Raw genomic sequence first — 24,724 nt, 5'->3', positions numbered from 1 at the left:
TGGAGTAACTGGTAACCATCATCCCAATTTAGCCAGTGAGTAAAAATCATATAATCTAACAGATTAATAAGCCTTGTAGGCTTTTCAGAAAACTTAGGGTTTTGTAACTTCCAATGATAAAGGTCACTAGTGACAAAGGGCCAATGGACCAGCTGTGGCCCGCCCTCAGCATCTGGTGGTCCTACAGCACACAATGGGAGGGCCATGGAATCAACCTCAGCAGGTGGCTCCTCCCTCTAGGAGGGGGTGCATGTGTGTGAAGGGCTTCTTAATCCTTCCACTGCCCCTTCTCCCTTTCTGGCCTCCTCTCTGGTCCCTCCCTCCCTGTTCTGTCCTGGGGTAGGGAGGTGGGACAGAGAAGAACTCCTCCAGGTTGCCTGGAGATGGAAGGAGTGGATACAAAGGCATGGAAGGCTTGCCTTCTCTTTTTGGCTCCTTCTTCTCCGCAACAACTGCCAATTTGCCTTTGGGGGAGGAAAAAAGGGTTTTGACAATTTAGGGGGCTTCTCTATAAGGAATTGCCAGGTGGTGACATAGGGAACCTGATCAGGGTGCCTTGGTGACCCACAGACTGTGTCCTTGACTGGATAAATGGTCGAGAGGCCAAAAATTCCTTCTTCTAGCCATCCCACATTGAGCATAGGACATTCATTTCTGAAACAAACAAAAAAAAAAAAAAATGGAGAGTTTCTTTTTCAAGACAACAAGCCCTAAGTCATTTGCCTGGGCTCAAAAGTCTTTAAGATTGTCCAGCAGGACACTCAGAGGAGTAGGCGTAGAGGCTGCTTGCCCCATCTCCTTCAGTAGAATAAAGGAGGTTAGTAAACAGAAACAGACAACAACAACAACACAAACAGGTACTGGTACAATACGTGAAACAGAATGGGGACGATAGCTTATCTCACCGTAAGCGAACTCCACTGTGCAGGAGTGACCTGCTTTGTCCCACGTCAATTTCCAGAGTCTCCAAAGGGACCGAGGCCCTTCAAGGCAGGTCAGAGATGTCTCTCGACCCACACAGCATGAGTGCCACTAGTGCGTCCAACCTGCCACACCTGGGCCTCCAGGTTCAGTGAGCTTGAGCTTCCGCGAGAGAGAGACACAAAATGCTTAACAGTGACGGGCAAAGAGCACTCACCAGCTGGCCGGGCTTCCAAATGCTCAATGTGTTGGGAGTCTTTGGGGGAGTTCCCGGTCAACACACCAAATGTTAGGGTCCCGGAGTCGTCCCACCAAAGACCACCATCCATTTATGCAATCAATAAGAGCGTTTATTGTCTTGAGAGTAAAGGTTCCAGTGTGCTAGAGCCACACATCCGGCACAAAGACAAAAATGGCAATCCTGAGAGAAGCTCACAGTCTCTTTTAATACACAGCAAAAGGAATTCTAGAAGTAGTTAGGTCATCCTATCTATGATTGGCTAAGCAAGCCGAGGTTACATTAGTGCATCTCTGATTGGCTAGGGCTAGCAGGGGCAGGCTAGGGCTGCAACTCTTCCATCTTTGGGCATGTTTGGACAAGTCCCAGGATCTGTCCCTATTTGGTCATTGTCTTAAGATATTGCAGGGGACTGGCTCCGGCTTAGTACATGCAGTCCCCCTTGTCCCTGTTGTCAGGAACGTTGTTGATTGGTTGTCCTTTGTTCGTGGCTTCCTCAGAAATGGCTTGTCTAGTTTCAGGAAGCTGGAACTGAGGCCTAGTTTTTAACCGGGTTATTAGGAGCCTGTCATGGCATTTCCTTGGCCCTCTCATCACACACATGCAGAGGGCCTCAGTCGGTCCCAGGGAGGCTCCCTAACTGTTGGTCCAGAGTCTATGAGCTCGCAGGAGCTCAAGTCAGCTGTCTCTGTGGGTTCCCCCATCATGACCCCTAGCTTGTACAATCCTTCCTCCCTTTCTTCAACAAGATTCTTCAGAGCTCAGCCCAGTGCTTGGCTATGGATCTCTGCATCTGCTTCCATCAGTTACTGGATCGAGTATCTCTGATGACAGCTAGGGTAGTCACCAATCTGATCACAGTAGATGGCCAGTTCAGGTATCCTTTCCACTATTGCTAGGAGTCTTAGCTGGGGTCATCCTTGTGGCTTCCTGGAGGTTTCCCTGGTACCATGTTTCTCCCTAACCTCAAAATGGCCCCTTATTAACATGTCTCTTTAGTTACTCACCCTCTCCAACCCACCCCCCATACCCAGCCCACCCAACCCACTCCCTCAAGTTCCCAACCCTCTCCCCCTCCCCACCCCCTCCCCCAGTTTTCCCAGGAGATCTCTTCAATTTCCCCTTCCCAGAGAAATCTATGTTTTCCTCTTTGAGCATTCCTTGTTATCTAGCCTCTCTGGGGCCTGTGGACTGTAGGTTGGTTATCCTATTCTTTATATTCACTTATGAGTGAATATATACCATGTTTGTCTTTCTGGGTCTGGGTTACCTCACTCAGAATGATTTTTTTTTTCTCATTCCATCCATTTGCCTGCAAGTTTCATGAGGTCATTGTTTTTTCTTTTTGTTTTTTGTTTTTTGTTTTTTTTTTTTACAACAGAGTAACATGCCATTGTGTAAATGTACCACATTTTTCTTATCCATTCTTTAGTTGAGGGGCATCTAGGCTGTTTCCAGTTTCTGGCTATTATGAATAATGCTGCTGTGAACAGACTTGACCAAGTGTCCTAGTGGTATGATTGAGCATCCTTTGGGCATATGCCCAAGATTGGTATAGCTGGGTCTTGATGTAGATTGAGCCCCTATTTTCTGAAAAACTACTATATTGACTTCCAAAGTGGCTGAACAAGTTTGCACTCCCACCAGCAGTAGAGGAGTGTTTCCCTTACTCCATATTCTCTCCAGCATAAGCTGTCATCAATATTTTTGATCTTAGCCATTCTGACAGGTGTAAGATGGTATCACAGAGTCTTTTTGATTTGCATTTCCCTGTTTGCTAAAGATGTTGAGCAATTGCTTAAATGTCTTTCAGCCATTTGAGATTCTTCTGTTGAGAATTCTCTGTTTAGATCTGTATCCCATTTTCAGTTGGATTATTTGGTATTTTGATGTCTAGTTTCTTGAGTTCTTTATATATTTTGGAGATCAGCCCTCTATCAGATGTGGGGTTGGAGAAGATCTTTACCCATTCTGTAGACTGTTGTTTTGTCTTATTGGTGGTGTCCTTTGCCTTACAGAAGCTTTTCAGTTTCAGGAGGTCCCATTTATTAATTGTTGATCTCAGTGTCTGTCCAGGAAGTATTCTCCTGTGCCAATGCATTCAAGGCTACTTCCCACTTTTCTCTTCTATCAGGTTCAGTGTGATTGGATTTATGTTGAGGTCTTTGATCCACTTGGACTTGAGTTTTGTGCCGGGTGATGAATATGGATCTATTTGCATTCTTCCATATGCAAATATACAGTTATGCCAGCACCATTTGTTGAAGATGCTTTCTTTTTTTCCATTGTATAATTTTAGCTTCTTTGTCAAAAATCAGGTTTTCATAGGTGTGTGGATTTATGTCAGGGTCTTTGATTGAATTCCATTGATCCACCAATCTGTTTTTATGCCAACACCAAGCTGTTTTTATTACTATAACTCTATAGTAGAGCTTGAAGTCAGGGATGGTGATACCTCTGGAAGTTCCTTTATTTTACAAGATTATTTTAGCTATCCTGAGTTTTTTTGTTTTTTCCATATGAAGTTGATTACTGTTTCAAAGTCTGTGAAGAATTGTGTTGGGTTGATGGGAATTGCATTGAATCTGTAGGTCGCTTTTGGTAAGATTGCCATTTTTACGATGCTGTTGTTTGTTTTTTCTCTTTTGGGGGGGGTGCCAACCACCTCCCAGATAAATCACACACAGAGGCTTGTTCTTACAAATGTCCAGCTTTAGCTTGGCTTGTTGCTATCCAGCTTTACTTAACTGTAAATTATTCCGTCTAGCTTTTGGGCTTTTACCTTTCTCTATTTCTGTATACCTTTCATTATTTCTTACTCTGTGGCTTGCTGTGTAGCTGGATGGCCCCTGGAGTCCTCCTCTTTCTCTTGCTCCTTCTTTTCTCTTCCCAGATTTCTCCTTCTGTTTATCCTCTTCTGCCTGCCAGCTTTGCCTATCCTTTCTCCTGCCTTGTTATTGACCATTCAGTTCTTTATTAGACCGTCAGGTGTTTTACACAGGCACAGTAACACAGCTTCACAGAGTTAAACAATCACAACATAAAAAAATGTAACACACCTTAAAATAATATTCTACAACATTACTATGTTAATCCTGCCGGTCCATGAGCATGGGAGATCTTCCCATTTTCTGATGTCTTCTTCAATTTCTTTCTTTAAAGACGTAAAGTTCTTGTCATGCATGTCTTTCACTAGTTTGGTTAGAGTTACACTAAGGTATTTTGTATTATTTGTGGCTGTTGTAAAGGGTGTAGTTTTTCTGATTTCTTTCTCAGCCCATTTATCATTTGTATATAAGAGAGCTACTGATTTTTTTCACTTAACCTTGTATCCTGCCACATTACTGAAGGTGTTTATCAGCTGTAGGAGTTCCCTGATAGAATTTTGGGTGTCACTTATGTAGACTATCATATCATCTGTAAATAGTGTAAGTTTGACTTCTTCCTTTCCAATTTGTATCCCCTTGATCTCCTTTTCTTGTTTTATTGCTCTAGCTAGAACTTTGAGTACTATATTTAATAGATATGGAGAAAGTGAACAGCCTTGTCTTGTTCCTGATTTTAGTGGAATCACTTTGAGTTTGTTTCCATTTAATTTGATATTGGCTGTTGGTTTGCTGTATATTGCTTTTATTATGTTTAGGTATGTCCCTTGTATCACTGATCTCTCCAAGGCCTTTACCATGAAGGGATATTGGATTTTCTCAAAGACTTTTACAGCATCTAATGAGATGATCATATGGGTTTTTTTTTTCTTTCAGTTTGTTTATATGGTGAATTACATTGACAGATTTTCATATGTTGAACCATCTCTGCATCTCTGGGATGAAGCATACTTGGTCATGGTGGATGATATTTTTTATGTGTTCTTGGATTCCAATTTGCCAGTATGTTATTATATAATTTTGCATCAGTGTTCATGAAGGAGATTAGTCTGTAATTCTCTTTCTTTGTTGTATCGTTGTGTAGTTTGGGTATCAGAGCAACGGTAGCCTCATAAAAATAATTTGGCAATGTTCTCTCTGTTCCTATTGTGTGGAATAATTTGAGGAGTATTGGTATTAGCTGTTCTTTGACATTCTGGTAGAATTCTGTGCTGAAACCACTTGGTGCTGAGCTTTTTTGGTTGGGAGACTTTTAATGACTGCTTCTATTTCTATGTCCTTAGGGGTTATAGGTCTATTTAAATTGTTTTTCTGGTCTTGACTTAATTTTGGTATGTGGTACCTATCCAGAAAATTGTCCATTTCTTTTAGATTTTCCAAAGTTTGTGAAGTACATGTTTTTGAAGTATGACCTGATGATTCTCAGGATTTCCTCAGTGTTTGTTGTTATGTCTCCCTTTTCATTTCTGATTTTGTTAATTTGTATATTCTCTTTGTGCCTTTTGGCTAGTTTGGACAAAGGTTTGTGTATCTTGTTGATTTTCTCTTTGTTTCATTGATTCTTTGTATTGTTCTCTTTGTTTCTATTTTATTGATTTCAACTCTGAGTTTGATTATTTCCTGCAGCCTAATCCTAGATGAGTTTGCTTCTGTTTGTTCTAGAGCTTTCAGGTGTGCTGCTGTCTGACTTAAGTGCTGAATTCTAACTTTATCCCATGATGATCCGATAAAATACATGGGGTTATTCTAATTTTTTTTAATCTGTTGAGATTTGCTTTGTGACCAAGTATGTAGTCAATTTTAGACCAGGTTCCATGGGATGCTGAGAAGAAGGTATATTCCTTTGTGTTTGGGTGAAATGTTCTGTAGATATCTGTTAAGTCCATTTGAGTCATGACATCTGTTAGTTCCCTTATTTCTCTGTTAAGTTTCTGTCTGGAGAACCTGTCCATTAGTAAGAGTGGCATGTTGCAGTCTCCCCCTATTAATGTGTAGGGTTTGATGTGTGATTTAAGCTTTAGTAATGTTTCTTTTACAAATATAGGTGCCCTTGAATTTGGAGCATAAATGTTCAGAATTGAGACTTCATCTTGATGGATTTTTCCTGTGATGAATATGAAATGTCCTTCTTCATCCTTTTTGATTAATTTTGGTTTGAAGTCTATTTTGTTAAATATTAGGATAGCTACACCAGCTTGCTTCTTAGGTCCATTTGTTTGGAAATCTTTTCCCAACTCTTTACTCTGAGGTAATGCCTGCCTTTGAAATCGAGGTGCGTTTCTTGTATGCAGCAGAAGGATGGATCCTGTTTTCATATCCATTCTGTTAGTCTGTGTCTTTTTAAAGATGAGTTGATATTAAGAGATATTAATGACCAGTGATAGTTAATTCCTGTTATTTTTTTTGGTTTTGATGGTGTTTGGGACAGTGTTTTTTTCTTTGGGTTTTGCTGGTATGAGATTATCTATCACCTGTGTTTTCCTGGGTGCAGCTAATTTCCTTGGGTTGGGGTTTTTGTTCTAGTACTTTTTGTAGGGCTGGATTTGAGGATAGGTTTAAATCTGGTTTTGTCGTGGAATATCTTGTTTTCTCCGTCTATGGTGATTGAAAGTTTTGCTGGATATAGTAGCCTGGGCTAGCATTCATGGTCTCTTAGTCTCTGCAAAATGTCTATCCAGAACCTCCTGGCTTTTTGAGTCTCCATTGAGAAGTTGGGTATAATTCTGATAGGTCTGCCTTTATATGTTCCTTGGTATTTTTTTCTTTGCAACTCTTAATATTCTTTCTTTATTCTATATGTTTAGTGTTTTGATTATTATATGGCAAGGGAACTTTGTTGTAGAATATTATTTTAAGGTGTGTTACTTTTGCTTATGTTACATTTGTTTAACTCTATGAAGCTGTGTTACTGTGCCTGTCTAAAACACCTGATGGTCTAATAAAGAACTGGCCAGTAGCAAGGCAGGAGAAAGGATAGGTGGGACTGGCAGTCAGAGAGAATATATAGAAGGAGAAATCTGAGAAGAGGAGAAAGAAAGAGATGGAGGGGTGAGGAGATCTAGGGGCCAGCCACCCAGCTACACAGCAAGCCATGGAATAAAAGTAAGATTTACAGAAGTAAGAAAATGGGAAAAACCCAGAGACAAAAGGTAGATGGGATAAGTTAAGGAAAACTGGCAAGAAACTAACCCAAATTAAGGTCAGGCAGTCATAATTAAAAATAAGCCTCTGTGTGTGATTTATTTGGGAGCTTAGTGGCAGGCTCCCCCAAAAGTTTAATCTCCAACAACAATTTGTCATTCCAACATGGGCTGTATTTCCACATAGGACTTAAGAATGCTAAGGGGAAAAAAAGTGGAGATATGGCTTCTTTAAGAGTTTCAGCTGGACAGTTCTGTGGATCAGTAAACCCTTGAACAGCTAGTTACCAAAAACAAACAAACAAACAAACAAACAAAAAAACCCTAAGTAAAAATGCAGTTCCTGGTCAGACAAACCTCCAATATGGCCGCAAGCTTCACGCTTGGTTTTCACACCCAGAGAAGCAGGTAGAACCAGTTGAGAGCCATAAGCAGAGAATCCATCTATAGGTTAGCAGTCTAAGATTTGCTTTTATAGTCAAAAAAGACTGAAGATATGCAATAAAAGAGACTTAGATGGAAAAACCTCTGAACAGGTTACAGTGTGTTTAACAATGTGTGTAGGCTTAAGAAACAAACAAAAAGAGTATAGTCATAGAAAACACATGAATAGTTTATAACATAGTCTTTAAAGAGAAAGTAAAAGAGAAAAGCCATATAAGATGGGAAATACACAGGTAGTCTGAATCCTGTATGTTTTTGTGTTGATTTTGAATTTTTTGATTGTTGAAAAGCAAAGAACCAGCTGCAAAGAGACCTGGAATTGAAAGAGGCACTATTGAAATAAATCTTTTAGGAATGCCTTAACTTTTAAAATGTCAAAAAATATATTTGTCGAATGGAAATCAAATATGCCTTCGAGTTTTGTTCCTACAGGAGATGAGAGGCTGTAGATTCCTTCAGTGTTACTGTGGATCAGGTTTGATCAGGTGAGACATTCTGACTCTTGAAAGGTGATCTCTATCAGCAAAGATTACTACTGGTATTCCCAGGACTTGCCATTATCTGACATTTTCTCTCTGAGATCCTAAAGATACTTTGTCCACAGACAGCAGGAAGCAGTATGGAGAAAACTATGTTCACATTCCCAAGAGTTGGGGGATGTGTGTGGTTTTTGGTCATTTGGTGGGCTATAGATGCTTGTCATCATTTATTGGGGTTGTTTATTGTTACTGGTATTGGCAAGGGAGGAAATTATGCAAATGGTATTACACTCAGGCATTTCTTTGAAAAAAAGAGGGAGGATATAGGAATGATAGGATAGAAGGGTAGATTGTTGAATCTACTTTAAATAATAGGGTAATTGCTGAATCTACTATAAACTAAGGGACAACTATTGATCTCAAGTATTTTGTATTTATAAGGACTTTTGTATATTGATACAAATTTAAGGTAAAATTTGTTACAACACACTATATATTTCTACTTTTATTTAAAGGATTTTTGTATGTTGATATAAATTTAAAGTTATTTTTATTACACTGTATATGTTTCTACTTTTGTCTAAAGGGTTTTTGTATATCAATGCAAATTTAAGGTTGTTTTTACTATTACATATTGTATATGTGTTTCTACTCTTGTTTAACATATTGTACCTATGCAGTTTATTTAAAAATGTAAGGTAAAGTTCTAGTTTTTGAAAACTATTATTATAAACTATATAGAACAATCAAGAAACATAGGTCAGTAGTTAGTCATTCATAACAATCAAATTTACAGATATGTTAGGTATATTTTCTAGGTTAAATAGATACATTTTAGATAGATGGTCTGCAAATACTTCAAAAAAACAGAATATGGCATTTAAAATGTTTTGTTAACTTAAAGTTTTTCCATGATAATGAGATACTTCTGCTCCTGGCAGCACCAATTTACTTCAGAGAAAATGATGAGCATTGAAGAAACTCCTTATGGAGTTTGCTTTCATTGTGGCAAGGTTAGCCACTGGGTAAAGAAACTGTTTTTGCCTTTGACTGCTGACAATGTGCTGTGCAGACTGGACATGCGGGACACAGAGGAAAGTGACTATTGAACATTGCCAAAATAAGGCAGGACATTCCTTCAAAATTCCTGCTTTACAGAAGAGTCCGTCAGATATTCTGCAGGACACAGAGAAATACAACTGATGAACTTTGCCAATACAAGGCAGGATAGTCCTTCAAATTTCCTGCTTCACTGAGAAGTCTGCCAGATACTATGGGCCTGTAGGCTGAAGATGGATGCCCCAATGTTGCAGAAGGAACTTTGAGTGAGTGAGTATCCAGGCAGTCAGATGTCTCTGTCATTGCTAGAGTTTTGGAAGTTGTTTGCAATGTGTTTTTTGTTTACTCAAATAATATTATCCTTCTGGGATCTTTGACAGAGTTGAAGACTAGATAGTTATAATAAGTTTCCTTAGTTATGATAGAGAGTAAATTAGGTATAAAACTTTAGATTCATTAAGATAGGATGGATACTGGAGTTTTTCTTTTAAGTTGCCAAACACAAATGAACTGGAATCATTATATTGTGAATGTAATCTTGACTTGAAAATTGTTCTTACTGTGTACAGTCTTATTATGTTAAAGCCTTTCTTCTCTGTGTGTGTAGAAAGGGATGTCTGGATAAAGATCTTAGTGGTTGCAGAGGAATGCAGGGGTAAAATATGGAGACTTAGACTGTTAGAGGCTGGAGAGGTTGCCTAGTGATCCTCCAGAGGACCCAAGTCCAGTTTCCGACACCCTGTAAATCCAGTACCAAGGCTCTAACACCCTCTTCTGACCTATGTGGACACATGGGTTATTCACACACACACACAAATATAGATATACCTAAATGGAAATTTAAAATCTTGGGTAAAATTATAGAAATGGCATAAAAATCACAAGATTCTGGCTATTTTGGGAAGGTAGCAATAAGCAAATAGGATTTCCTGATGAGACAGACAAAAGTCAAGTATGGTTCCAAGGCTTCTGTCATAAGTAGAATTGGTATCTACTGACATGGAGAAATCTGTGAGAGGAACAGTTTGAGAAAGGAGTTCATTTGGCAGGCATGAAATTTGAGATGCTCAGTAGAATATATCCAAGTGGACGTGCTAGGTTAGGTAGTGTCTTGGTTTCTTTGCCTGTTGTTGTGATCAAAATGCTCCCACAAAAGCAACGTAAGGGAGAAAGGGCTTATTTGGCTCACAATTCCAGGTTATAGTCCATCATGGCGTGGCAGAGAAGTCACAGTGGTGGAAGCTGGACAGAACGGGTCACATTATGTCTGTAGTAAGAAAATTAATAAATGCATACATGCTAGCTGGACAGAATGGGTCACATTATGTCTGTAGTCAGAAAATTAATAAATGCATACATGCTAGCTCAACTCACCTTCATAATTCATATTGTCCAGGACTCAGAGCCCAGGGGATGGTGCTGCCCACAGTGGGCAAGTCCCCCACATCTCTTAACATAGTTAAGAAAGTCCCTCATAGACGAGTCTACAGACCAACCTAATCTAGACAGTTTCACAGAGCCTCTCTTCCCAGGTAATTCTAGAATGACGCAAGTGGACAGTTAAAACTAATATCACAGACATTTTACTGTCTTAAAGTCCATAGGAGAACTCTGGGAAAGCCTATAACTACTTAATGTTATGAGACTGGATGAGACCAGTAGTGAAATGAATGAATATAAAGCAAAAGAGAGCTTCAAGAAATCCATGACATTCAGTCATAAACTCTCAAATCTCCCCTAAGGCTAGAATTTATTTCTTTTGTACTAGGAGGGTGCTGATGGGAGGGAACAAAGAAGTAGCTAATCGAGATGGTCTGGCTAGTTGGTAGAGGCAGACTCGGTCCATTGAGCAGGTTCTAGGAAAGGTAGAGGGGTGAAGAGGTCAGGCGCCACCACTGAGCTCTCTCCTGCCTGGAGTGCTGGGTGTGCTAGCTGCCAGGCAATGGTGAGAGCTCCGGGATGGTGGAATTCATCCTGGTGTTTTAGAGAGCCCCAAATAGCCCCAGACTGCCTCATTTGGACTGCACACCATGTGAGAGAAAGCAAAACTTGTTCGTTTAGACTGGGAATTAGGTACATTCCCTAATACATGTCACTCTTCCAAGCTGTATTCCTTCCACCAAGAAAACTGCCCCACATGTAATAGGCACTCACCATAAGTCAATGGATGAGTGAACATCTAATAAGACCATAAAATTAATTAGGCAGTGGCCTAAAGATTCCTGTTTATAATAATACACTGTAAAATGTCAAATATTTAACAACATAAAAGATGACAAAAATTATAAAACTTTACTACGGGATATAAAAACGAAGAGCAGCCACTTTAAGGTTTCCTGGTCCCTGAGTGGTTAACGCTGTGTGGTGCAAAGGCCGGTTCTGGGCTGGGAAGATACCAACTGCTCTTCTAGAGGACCCGGGTTCTGTTCCCTGGACCCCCGTAGTGACACACAGCCTTCTGGACCTCCAGCTCCAGGATGTGATGCCCCCTTCTGGCCTCTGTGGGTAACGAGCACACACAGTATACAGACATAACCTGCAGACGAAGCACCCAGACACAAAGTGATTGTTCTTCAACATTAAAAAACACCAGTGCTCAGGAAATAGCACCTGTGAAAGCAGATGATATAGACACGCTTTTCCAAAATTCCAAATAGCTTTTTTTTTCTGTGTGTTAGTTAGTTGTTTAAATGTATTTTGAAGATTATGTGAAAAGCCAAACAATACTTTAAAAGAATAATTCAGCTGGAAGTTTTGAGGAAAATGTCTAATATTAAAGTATATGCTAAAGCTGCTGTCATGTGAACAGTGGGGCTGGACAAACAGGACACAATAAAACAATATGAATAAAAGCAGTATATGTAAACAAGTGGTATTTTGAATTGGGGCAAAATTATATTGTCATATCACACATTAAAACATTCCAGGTGGATTATACATGAATAAAATTTCTTCTAAAGGTTACCAGCAAATGGGAGCTTTGAGAAACCTTTGAATAGCCATGTGAAATACAAGAAAAAGGTGTGGGAAAGCATGGATCTGTGAACCTAAAAATTATACTCAGAAGGACATTTCCTAGGCTGTGGTGATGGGGTCCAGTACCAGGTGCCAGGAACCGTGAATGAAGAAAGCATCATTGGAGTGTGTCTGCAGCCTAGTGGACCTGGAATTTAAACATCAGCCAGATTCACTAAGTTCAATATTGTGGGCACTCTGGAGTTTGCCAGGCTGCTGGCCCCTGTAGGATATTGGTGTCCTCTCATCGTGCTGGAAGCCAGGAGACTTTAGAAAGCTTAGCTCTGGATTAATGGAGTACTCGGGTGGGGGCAGGAAGGTCTATATTTCTAACTCCGACCTCGGAGTTAACACTTGCGTTCAAATTGGAAACGGCAAGAAAAGGACGGGATGGAAAAACCAGAAATAAAATCAGTCTCCTCGTTTTGGCTTCCTGCCTAAAGCCAGCCATAATTATGAGTTGGGTTTTATTAACAGATCATGGAGAACTCCTGAATGACCGGGCTCCTTGCCAACGCCGTCTGTTTCATGGGAAGAAAGATGGGGTTTCTTCTCACTCACTCATCTTACAGGGCGAGGATGGCTCACACAGGCTGGGTTTCTTATTTAGGCGAGAGGGTTGGCAGACTCGGGTCCTAACAGCACTAATTATATTACCTTTTAGACGTTAAGATCACCCCCAGAAAAGATGTGCTGCTCCCTTGCCCTGGAGTAGGCCTCTGGATAAAAACTGTGATGCCCACATCTCAAGCATCTTGGAGGAGAAAAAGCCACATACTGAAGTAAGGAAAGCATTCATCTAAATGCCACAGAGAAACGCCACTAAACTTTTTGTAACACAATTGCCATCCAGCAGGCCCAGGATGTTCTGCAGCCCGATCCTAGCAGGCAAATTTACAGCTAGAGAGACAGTGGTGAGGAAGAGATGGGGGCGGGGTGAATATGTGGTAGCTTTACGTCATTGGAGAACCAAAATTCGAGAATCCCGTTTCAGCCAAGCAATCAGGCAAAGTCCAGTTCTGGATTTATTACAGTATTTTACAGAGCATTCAAGTAACGTGTGTGCACTTGATGCTGAGTAAACACTGTCACAGCAAACAAAGCGTTCCACCCCGTACAGCAAGGAGGGGCATCCCCTGCCAGGCAGCCTGCCTTTGGATGTGACCCAGTGTCTGTCCCCTTGAATAACCTGACATGTGCGTCCCAGGGTCAGTTCCCTCAGTAATGAAGAAGGTAGCGCTAGAGAAACAAGTTTCCTCAAATTCTTTGCTTCACACTGCCAAGAGATTCATGGAGCTAGAACACAGCATGTTCGTTTGGTCACATTTGTGGCGTTGGTCCTTTAATAACCCACATGACTGAACTCTTAGTTATGCTGTCATTTTCCCTAACACACACCTGAAGACTTCACGGCCATTTTGTCTTAATTTTATGACCTTTTAATCCTGATTAAGAAAAGGAACACACTGTGGTATAAAATGTACAAATAATGAAATTAAAACACCTGCAATGTGGAAAGCAGCAGCTTTTATAGATCAGGTGCTTCCCAGATCTTGTGTATTCCTGTAATAGACTGGTGTCTTTGCTGTTTTGACTTCCCAGATCTTGTGTATTCCTGTAATAGATTGGTGTCTTTGCTGCTTTGCTAAACTGGGGTTATTTCCACTCTTCTGCTTTTTCTCTCTAAAATGGATGATAGTTTCATATCAACACCCACATATCTGCCTCATCATGGGTCCAGGTGAAGTCTCAAATGTCCCTCTGAGTACTTGTTCCCCAGATGGTGACGCCCTTTCAGGAGGCTGTAGCGCCTTTAGGAGGTGGGGCCTACGTGGCAGAATAGGTTCTTCAAAAGTGGACTCTTGACAGTTCCACTTGTCCCTGGTTCTGGCCCTGTGCTGGCTACTTCCTGCCATAATGCAGTGCTCACCATAATGGGTTGAAATGTGAAAGCTGAGCCGAAAAAGCCCAAGCCTCCCCTCCCTTAATCGTCCTGTTAGAGGCCCTGTGACATCAGCGAGAAAAGAATTGTCTATGGAAACAATTCCTGGAACGCTGGTCTACTGTCCTTGACGGCATTGTACTGCCGAGTGTAAGAGTATTTGGATGTCCAGGGTTGAGGATAACTATTTTTTTGTGAAATGTCTGTCTCAGTTCTGTGTGCCCAGTGTGTGTGCTGATGAAGGGTTAAGATGTGGAATATGATGCTCTCTTAGTTTGGGTTGTTGTTGCTGTGAAGAGACACCATGACCATAGCAACTCCTATAAATGAAATATTTAATTGGGGTGGCTTGCTTACAGATGCAGAGGTTCAGTCCATTATCATCATGATGGGGAGCATGGTAGTGTGCAGGCAGGTGTGGTGCGGGAGCTGAGAATGCTACAGATTGGAGGCAACAGGAAGTCGACTGGTTGTCACACCGAGTGAAGCTTGAGAAAAAAAGAGACCTCAAAGCCCGCCCCGACAGTGATACACTTCCTCCAATTAGGCCGTACCCTCTCCAAAAAAGCCATACCTCCTAATAGTACCACTCCCTTTGGGGGGCATTTTCAAACCATCACAGATGTGTTATTTATTTGGGGTTGTGACATTTAAAAAGTGGAGGTCAAGCCTGGAAGAAATCTTCCAGGAGTAAAAATGATACCACCCTCTATGTTTCTCATGAGACCGAATGCCTAACAAAAAGCTTAAGTGAGGAAGGATTCATTTGGGGGGTCATACTTTGAAAGTGGGTACAGTCCTTCAGGGTGGGAAGGCATAAAGGCTGGACAGTGAGGTGGCTAGCCACATGTCAGAGAACAACACATGCTGGTGTTCAACTTACTTCTTTCCCCCTTTCTGTTGCTTCTGGAACCTCAACCCATGAGACAGGACTGCCTACATCCAGGCTGGGCCTTCCCTTCTCAGTTGTACCCCTCTGAAAATGCCCTCACAGAAACTGGCAGAAGTGTGTCTCCCAGGTGATTTCTAAATCCAGTCCAGCAGACAAGGAAGATAACTATGGCACTTCCAGTTATGGAGCCTTCTTGGAGTCACTCCTTTAGCTGGGGACAGCCTCCCTTCCCGTTCATCACCATTCCTCCATCAGATCCCAGGGACGACAATCTCACCCCAGATGAAATCTTGTCAGAAGAGTCTTACTGGCCTCCTAGGCTACATAAATCAAGCTCACCATCAGGGGCTCTCCTTTATGCCACAAAACCAGCCTTCACTTCCTAGCCACTTACGTGACTCAACAGTGATTAGTTAATGTCTTCCTCTGCATTCTCCTTGGGGGTTGTGACCTTGGATGTCCACCTCCATTGATGTTAATCCAGACATCTTGACCCTCTCATCCATTCCTCCTCTGGCTTTGACCAACCTGTACATTCTCCATCGTCTTCCATGGGTTTCCCCCAGTGTGTTCACCTCGGGCTCTCTCTTAACTTACTTTCTGTAGAAAATAGAGCGCAGAGAAATCTCACACACCCAGGGTATTTTTGAGGATTACCATCCCAGGACAGGAAAAGGAAGAGAAGACTGAAGAATCCAGGAAACAGAAGGCAAACACAAAAGGACTGCTCACAGTCTCATAGGAGAACCTGCCTCAGGACCCGTCTTAGGGTCTTAGTCATCATCGGGTTGGAAAAAGGTATGTGAAGTGGAAGTGACTCGGAACAGGAAGGAAGGAGCAAATGTAAAAATCACAGTGTTTATTCACTATCTTTCTGACTGGTCAGTGCTCGCCTGACCACACACTTGTTACCCATCTATTTCTAGGCTTTACTTTATGGTTTCTGTGGACAGCAAGTGAGGAAATGGGTTCGACCAGCGGGGAGGGGTACTGGAAGCCTTAGAATCCTCCTGGCAATGGTTGTGATGGAGGCCATGCTGGAGTCTGGTTCTTGTTTCCTGTCTTCATGCCCTGCTAAGGTAAGACAGCTGTCCATATGACCGCAGTAGCATCCAGGCTGCCCATGAAGCAACCATTTGACACGATAGGGCTGGAGGTGATGAAGGAAGGCCACATACATTGGGAAGCCCCATACACAGAACCATCACAAACTCTGCTACATTAATTAGACTTGGTCTTCCCCGGCACACTTAACTTTTGTAGATTATGGTACCTCACCACACCAGTTCCCCCCTCTCCCCTCCTTCATCCCTTGTCCCCATTCTGTACTTGTGGACCTCAACTGCAACCCATGCTACTGGTCCCAGGTAGTCCAGCCCACAGAGCCCACCCATCGCCACTGTTCCTTTGGATCCTTTTGCCCCACTCCCCACCCCACCCATAGCCCTCTGAGAGCTCTGAGCAGCTGCTGCACACCCATGAAGGAAAATGAGGAACTCAGAGCAGTAGGGAGAGGGCTTTGGCCCGGGGAGAGTTTGGCTCCTGTGTGATTGATACTGGAAGCTGTTGTAGCTGAAAATGGATGTGAGTCAAGGGCCAAGAAAACTAAAGCTGACAAATGGCCCTTAACCCACATCTTTCAAAGAGGAAAACACTCTCCATGTCCTATTCCATCCCCAAGATAAAAACATCAAAACCCCTAGGAGAGGATATGCAAAACTAGACCGCGTATGTCTAATTTGACAAAGGGTTATTGCAAAATAAATTGCTCAAAGCAAAGCACAGAGCAGGAGAGTTCCTTTGGTCCTTGGCCAACCCTTCATTACTGCAGTCTGCTGGCCCCAGCAAATAGGGCCAGGACCAAAGAAAACAGTCTGCAGCCATGCTTCACCTCCAGAAACTGGACCCTGGGCCTTTATGTTCAGTTAACAGTTTGAGATCAAATATACACAACATACCGTTCACCCACTTAAAAGGTACCTACCAATGAAGTTGGGCATGGTGGCACATGCCTTTACTCTCATGACTTGGGAAGCTGAGGCAAGAGGATTCTTGAGTTCAAAGCCAGCCTGGACTATAGAGCAAGACCCACTTCAAAAGGCAACACAACAAAACAATAATAGAAGGCGCGAGTGGTGGTCTTTAGTGTATTCTTCGAGTTCTGCAACTATTACTACAGTAGTTCTCCAGCACGTTCATCACCTCCACGGTCTTGTTGTCATCAACAGCTGCTCAGCTCCTAAACATCAGCTTGCCCAGCTCCAAGCAATGACTAATCCACTTATTGCCTCTGTGGCGTTGCCATTCTGGACATGCCACATTTTATTTTATATTTTATTTTATGAGACGGGGTTTCGCTATGCAGTCCTGGCTGGCCTGGAACTCATTCTATCGAGAACATGTTGGCCCTGGGTGCACAGAGATCCTCCTGCCTCTGCTTCCCAGGTGCTGGGATTAAAGGTTTATGCCACCATGCCCAGCACACCCTCCATTTCTACCAGCAGTTTATACAGGTTGCATCTCCCACATCCTCATCAACATTTGTGATAACTCGTGTTTCGGCATTGTGATTTTAGCTTACATTTGTCTCACAGACAATGTCATTGTCCATGTTTTGGTGTGCTTTCTGACTGGACGTCTAACTGCTTTGAAGAAATGTCTGCTTAGATGCTAGCCACTCTTTTTAAATTAGGATATCTTTCTACATTGGAAGCATTCTTCGTGTATTCTGGAGAAAGATTTCTCTTCAGACATACAGCTTTTACCAACTGTCTGTCTTTCACTTTCTTGATGTTTTCAGAAGTGTGTTTTTAGTTTTCATATTTATGTCGTTTTTTAAAAATTTTGGTTACTTTGAGCTTTTGGTGTTGTGTTTAATGAACTATTGCCTAGTCCAAGATCCCAAAGACTTATGACCATGTTTTCCTTTTATTTTTGGATTTCAATTATTTGAAGCCAGGTGTGGTGATGCTGTCTATTCCTGTTATTCCCATGTTCAGGAGGCTGAGGCAGTAGGATTGTGAAATTAAAGACATGGCTAAGCTACAGGTCAAACCCTGTCTCAAAAAAACAATCTTTCATGATTTTAGCTCAGACACTCAGGTTTCTAGTCCACAAACAGTATCTCTATGTATGGAAGAAGACAGAGGCCTAAACTGATTCTTTAGGATGTCAGTATCCAGCTGTCCAGTCACCCCTGCACTACTTGTTGAAAAAAATATTTCTTCCTTGTTTGTCTTCTTTGTCAACATTGTCAACAATCAGTTGACCACAGTGTGAGGTCTGTATCCTATAGACCAGTTCTAATCCACAGACCATGTCAGTACCATATACTACCCCCTCTTATTTTTTTGATACATATTTTTTTATTAAATTTGTCACACAATATATTCTGACCACATTTTTCTCTCCCCCAACTCCCCCAGATGCTCTCCACCTCCCTATCCACCCAACTTCATGTTCTCTCTCTCTCTCTCTCTCTCTCTCTCTCTCTCTCTCTCTCTCTCTCTCCAACAACAAGAAACAAAAAACTCCACAAAAACACAAAGAAATGAAAATCTAAACAAAAAGACCAATAAGGCAAAAAGGAACAAAACGTCCATAAAAATACCATCCAGTAGCCCATTTTCTGCTGGCCAACTGTTCTTGGGCATAGGGCCTGTGCTGGAGTGTGGCTGATGCACCCTTGACTCCACTGTAGAAAAGTAATGCTCAGTAGCATATACCCTGAGTACTGTAGTATTTTAGAGCGAATTTCAAAATTGGGAAGGATGAGTACTCTTTGTTCCTCATTCTCAAGACTATCTTGGCTATTTTAGGATCCTTGCATTTTCTTATAAATTTGAGGATGGACTTGTCAGTTTCTGCAGAAACACCTGCTGAAGATTTGGTAGGGATTCTGTTGTTTGTGTTGACCAACTGGGGACTATTGTCCTCTTAACAATTTTAAGCTTTCCAATCACGAACATGGGATCTCTTTCCATTTACTTATTGTTAAATTCCTTTCAAAATGGCTTTGTTGTTTATAGAGGGTAAGTTTTGCATCTTTGTTACTTTTTTCCTATTTTACTCATTGTGATGAAATTATAAATGAGGGTGTTTCTTATATTTATTTCTGTACACTCACTGCAAGTATGTACAAATATAGTTGACTTATTATAGTCTTGATCTTGTATATTACAATCTTGATAAACTCATTTATTTTTGGTGGATTTCTTGGTATTTCTCTATGTATAAGATCACACCTTAATTGAGTAGAAATTGCCCTTCTTTTTAGTCTATTTTGGGGGGAACCAGTTGATCTCATTAGAGCCTAGTGCAGTTGAGAAAAAATTAAGAGTAGTCATTCTTGCCTTGTTCATAATCATCAGAAAATGTTCAGGGTATTTTTTCATCATTATGTAAAATATTATGTAAAATTTTAGCTGTAGAGGTTTGGGGGGAGTGTATGTGTGTAAACATACATGTGTGTATATGTGTGTGTGTGTATGTGTGTGTGTGTGTGTGTGTGTGTGTGTGCATGCGCGCCCTTTGTAAGGTTTAAGGTCTTTCTTTTTCTAATTTTTTTTTTGTAAGGGATGTTGAATTCAGCATTTTTCCTGCATCTTGAGATTGATTAACGCAGGTTCTGATCTCTTAGCTTCTTATATAGAGTGTTACATTAATTTTCAAATGCCAGCTCAATTCTAATTCTACTGATCATGGCATATGTCACTGGTTTTGAATTGTGCCCCTAAAAGTTCATATACTACAGCCCTGCTCCCCAGTGCCTCAGAATATGACCTCAGTTACAAATAAGATCAGTGCAGATGTAATTAGTTAAAATAAGGTCCTATTAGATTATAGTGGTTCCTAATCCACCATCACTGGAGTTGTTTTAAAAGGAGAAGATTTTTCACAGACAGACCTAGGGAGAATGTTGTGTGAATAATGAAGTTAGGCTGGCATGTGCCACAGAACCGTGGTAGGAGAGAGTTCTAGAACAGATCTGTAACTATTCAGTGCAGGCATTTAGCTTCCAGAACTGATCCTTAAAACACTCATTTCTGATATGTTGTTATAGAAATCCTGGGAAACTTATATGATATATGATCCTTTTTATATATTATTGCTTCTGGCTAGCTAGTAGCTTGTTGGGGATTTTGCATCTGTATTTGTAACAGATGTTGACTTATAGTTTTCCTTGGGATATATGGGATATCTTTGTTTGGATTTATGTATTCTTGGTGTCTCTCCACACTTGCCATCTCCATCTTAATCTAGCACAGACTTCCAATTACAGACTTAATCTCATTGAGATGCAGAAACATTATCACTCTCATACAACTCTACCCTCTCTACTCTTCTGTACAATTTTTGTCTTACTGTGTTGTACCATTACACCGTATGATGGTTACAACTATATGTGTTACAAACCCAATCGTACATTGGTGTAGTTATTATTCCATATCCATCAGGGAAACTAGGAAAGGAATGTAAGCACTTATCTGTAGGATTTGTTCTATTAGCTTTCGTGTCTATCACCTCTGCCTCTCTTCCTTTATATCTCGGAAAGATAGTCTACTGAAGTTTTTGGTGGAACAAAAGAAACGAGAAGGCATTTTGATATATCTGATACCCTAGGTCAATTGCTTTGGTGAACAGACCATTGCAACTTTAAAATCAGGATGCGTAGATACTGACTCGGAGTCAGGAATGGCTAGTTACACGTAGCAGGACTTGCGATGGAGAGAGCTCTATCCTGCCGCTCTATCCTGGACCCAGGAAGGGAATGGTGCCTGGTCTGGTGATTTAAGAGGCTCAAAAGCGGCTTTTCTCTGTGGAGAGCGCGATGCCTAGCAGGTAAAATCCACCCCAGGCCACGGTGATGAGAGCACACTGCCGAGCGCTTCTGTGTGACTAGCAAAGAAGCAGGGCCCCCTGTGCACGTGTCCCTGCAGCTGTCCAGGATGAAGTTACAGACCGACGGAGAGAATGTAGAGTTCCCTTCCTCTTCCCAGGGCAGGTGACCTTTCAGAAATTAAACAAATCAACTCTGTCCTGGGAGGAAGCAGGTTTGTCTGCCTTGCTTCAATAGACTCTATTGTTCCAGGTCAGTCCATTCATCATTGATGTCCTCCCCAGGAGCTTTTGTCGGTGAATTTTTTTCCTCCGGAGTAATTTTGTAAGATCTGGATTAGGCCTGCCACTATGTGCAATAAAAACAAAAACAAACCAAAGGACAAAGAGTGTTCACCCCTAAGCACAGTGACAGCTGTGACGCCAGAGACAGCATGCAGGGGTTAGTCTAGACGGAGAGAACCAAGGACCGAATAAAGGTTGGTAGTTAACATTCACTTGCAGAAAGCTCAGAAAGGTGATTCAGGATGACAAAAATCAACAAGTAGTATCGAAAGTTTTAAATCCTGTCAATTAAAAACAAAGTTAAAATTAAAAAAATACAACTTTAAGAAGGAAAAAAAAAGAAGGAAAATGCATTCTATCAAAAATGGCATTTTGTGCTGCGGGTTTCATAAGACCTTGAGTGACCCCGGGATCCTCAAGCCAAGAATATTGTTTAAAATAACTGTGCTCTTAACACCTGCTGAAAGGAACACAATCTGAAAGAATTCACTCAACCAAGTTCCAGGGATGACGTCAGAGTCGTGAATTTAAAAACAAACAACAAACCCAAACAATCCGAGAGCCACCCTGAAGAAGATCTAACAGAAAAAATAAAGGCGGGAATAAGACCCATACAATGAAGCCTGGGTATACTAGAATTACTAGACATGGATGATTTGATATGCTAAACAAAAAAAAGTAAAAAAAATGAAGAGTTTTTAATAGAAGACCTTTTATTTTTGACAGTTTCACGCACATAAACAATGTGTCTTGACCAGCTCCCTGCCTACATTTCCTCCATTCCACTTCTCTCAGGCACAACCAGCAGGTCCCCTTCTTTACACCAGGATCCCTCCTCTCCTTTCATTTCCCATTGACACCTGCTGAGTCCTGTTAGTGTCGCCAGTTGGAATGTCCGCTGATCTTGTTGACTTGGTCTTGCAGCAGGTCACCATGGCTGCAGTGAGTTCATGAACTCCTCCCCATCCTCCAGCTCTTCTTATATTCCTTCTGTTCCTTCTTCACAATGTTCCCTGAGCCTTGGAGGTGGTGGGGATTGATACAGATGTCCTATTTAGGGCTGAACATTCAGGGGTCATTTATTCTCCGCACTGTGACCAGTTAGGAGTTTTGCATTAACTGCTGACAGCTGCAGGAAGAAGCTTCCCTGTCTGAGGTTGAAGGCGGCACTAATCTATATGTATAAGCACACATATTTAGAAGGCAGTTTGACAGCATGTCCACATAACAGGACAACAGTGGTAAGCTCCTCCCTAGGGCCTGGGACCTCCTGGACCATGGGCTGTTGGCCAGTTTTACATGCCAGGAATGAATTCCATCCTATGGAGTGGGTCTTAATCTACTCCAAAGTGGTAACCCTCATATTTGTGCCACTGTTGAACCTGTGAGCACATCTTGCCTAGCAGGTCAGTACTGCAGCAGTCCACTACTGGCATGTCCACTGCTAGGTAATACCATCAGTAGCTTTTCTACGCAATGGCCTTCATAGAACCTTCTGGCAATATGAAAGCTATCCAGCGGGAAGGAAGTTTTCAGGTTGGTTCTGGCTCGATTTCTCTATGTTAATTACCATCGACTGCAAGAAGAAGCTTCTCTAATAAGGGTTGAGTGATGCACTGATCTATGGCTACAGCAATATGCATTAGTGTCAGAGTCCAGCTCTGACCTGTCGAAGGGTTCTTGGTGGGAGGAGAGAAGAATGAGGAAGTATTAGAAATACAAGTAGAGAAGACAAGAAAGACAGAGACACAGGATAGCTTCGGGAGAGCCCTGAGTCAATACCCAGCTGCTTAGACTTTATTCAAGATGAGCCTTTTAAACATCAGCAAGACGTGGGGCAAAAGACCTCCCCCTTCCAAGGTTGAGGTATAAAGTACCAACAAGTGTAGACCTTTTAAAACACCTGGTACCCACGCCTTTGGCCAAATCATCTCATTTTAAATCAAATTTTAAAAGTTTGTAGACTTATTTAGAAAGGGTTGCCATCATATTACCATTATTTCTTTATTTAATAACACACTAACACATGCCTTTCAGATTAATCCCTGAGAATTCTATCATGTTTCCTGCTACTGTAAATTGTATATTTTTCTACTATCATATTTCTAGATTACTATTACTTTTTTTGTTTTGTTCTCAGTCATTTTGTTAAATTATCTTACTTTTCTTAATGGGTATTTTTTTTTTTTGAAAACAGGGTTTCTCTGTGTAGCTTTGTGCCTTTCCTGGGACTCACTTTGTAGCCCAGGCTGGCCTCGAACTCACAGAGATCCACCTGCCTCTGCCTCCCGAGTGCTGGGATTAAAGGCGTGCACCACTACCACCCGGTTGTTAATGGGTATTTTTAATTGACTTACTAAACTATCTGGCACAGTTTCATCTCACTTTTAACCGTATTCATCTTTTTCTTTTCTGCTATTATGTATTTTTCTTTTATCTTCTCTAATGATCTTGACTTGTACTGTCCACACAAAATTAAGTAATAGTGGTAATGTGTACCCTTGTTTGGTTTGTGACCTTAGTGGGAATTCAGCATTTCACTATATGTTTTATGAATTTTGATATGAAGTATGTATGTTTTTCCATGTTAAGAAATATGCATCTATTAGTATTTTACGGACCTTCTTAAAGTGAAAAGGTGTATTAGGTAATATTAGATGCAGTTTCAGCAGCTGCAGGAGTGTCCATGGGCTAGCTCTCCTTATATGTATGTGCGAGTCATACCGTGATGATGGGCTTCTTAACACTGAGCCGTCTTTGGGTTCTCTGTATGAGTGTTGCTTCATCAGGATATGTGTTTTAGCAGGGCTCCACTGGAATCTCCTACTAATGTTTTCTCTACTTGAGGGCTTGAGGTTGAGCTGATAAGATTTTTGGCACTTTTCTTTCTATTTTCTGGAACCATTTAAGTAATATTATATGTTCCTTTAAAAGATTCAATAGGATCCAGTTGCAAATTTTTCTACAAATTAGTCTATTTGTATTTGGTTCTTCTTATGGAGTAAGTTTTGATCATTCGTATTTCCACATCTATCTATCTATTACATATACACTCAACCCTCTATCCCTAAGACTTTTACATTTATGAATTCAATCAACCACAGATTCAAAATGTTTTAAAAATACTTCATCTGTGTTAAATATGTTCAGACTTTTTTGCTGTCATTATTCTTTTTTTCTTTTCCTAGACAGGGTTTCTCCGTATAGTTTTGGTGCCTGCCCTGGATCTTGCTCTGTGGCCCAGGCTGACCTCGAACTCACAGAGATCCGCCTGGCTCTGCCTTCCGAGTGCTGGGATTAAAGGTGTGTACCACCATAGCCCAGCTTGTCATTATTCTTCAATGGATACAGTGTAACAGTTATTGGCATGGCCTTTGTGGGATACATCCAAAGACTATTTTCCTATATAAGAAAGGATATGTGTATAAGTGAGACGCAGATACTATGCCGTTTATACAAGGTACTTGAGTACCTACACATGTTGGTTCCCCCAGAGGTCCTGGAACAAGTCTCTCACAGACATACAGGAACAAACACGAAGTTGAGCAAGACATTACCTTACAATTCAATGTTCTCAAAGTTATGC

This window comes from Peromyscus maniculatus, chromosome 22 (assembly GCF_049852395.1).
Source record: "Peromyscus maniculatus bairdii isolate BWxNUB_F1_BW_parent chromosome 22, HU_Pman_BW_mat_3.1, whole genome shotgun sequence".
Classification (NCBI taxonomy): domain Eukaryota; kingdom Metazoa; phylum Chordata; class Mammalia; order Rodentia; family Cricetidae; genus Peromyscus; species Peromyscus maniculatus.
Note: the sequence above shows the minus strand (reverse complement) of the source record.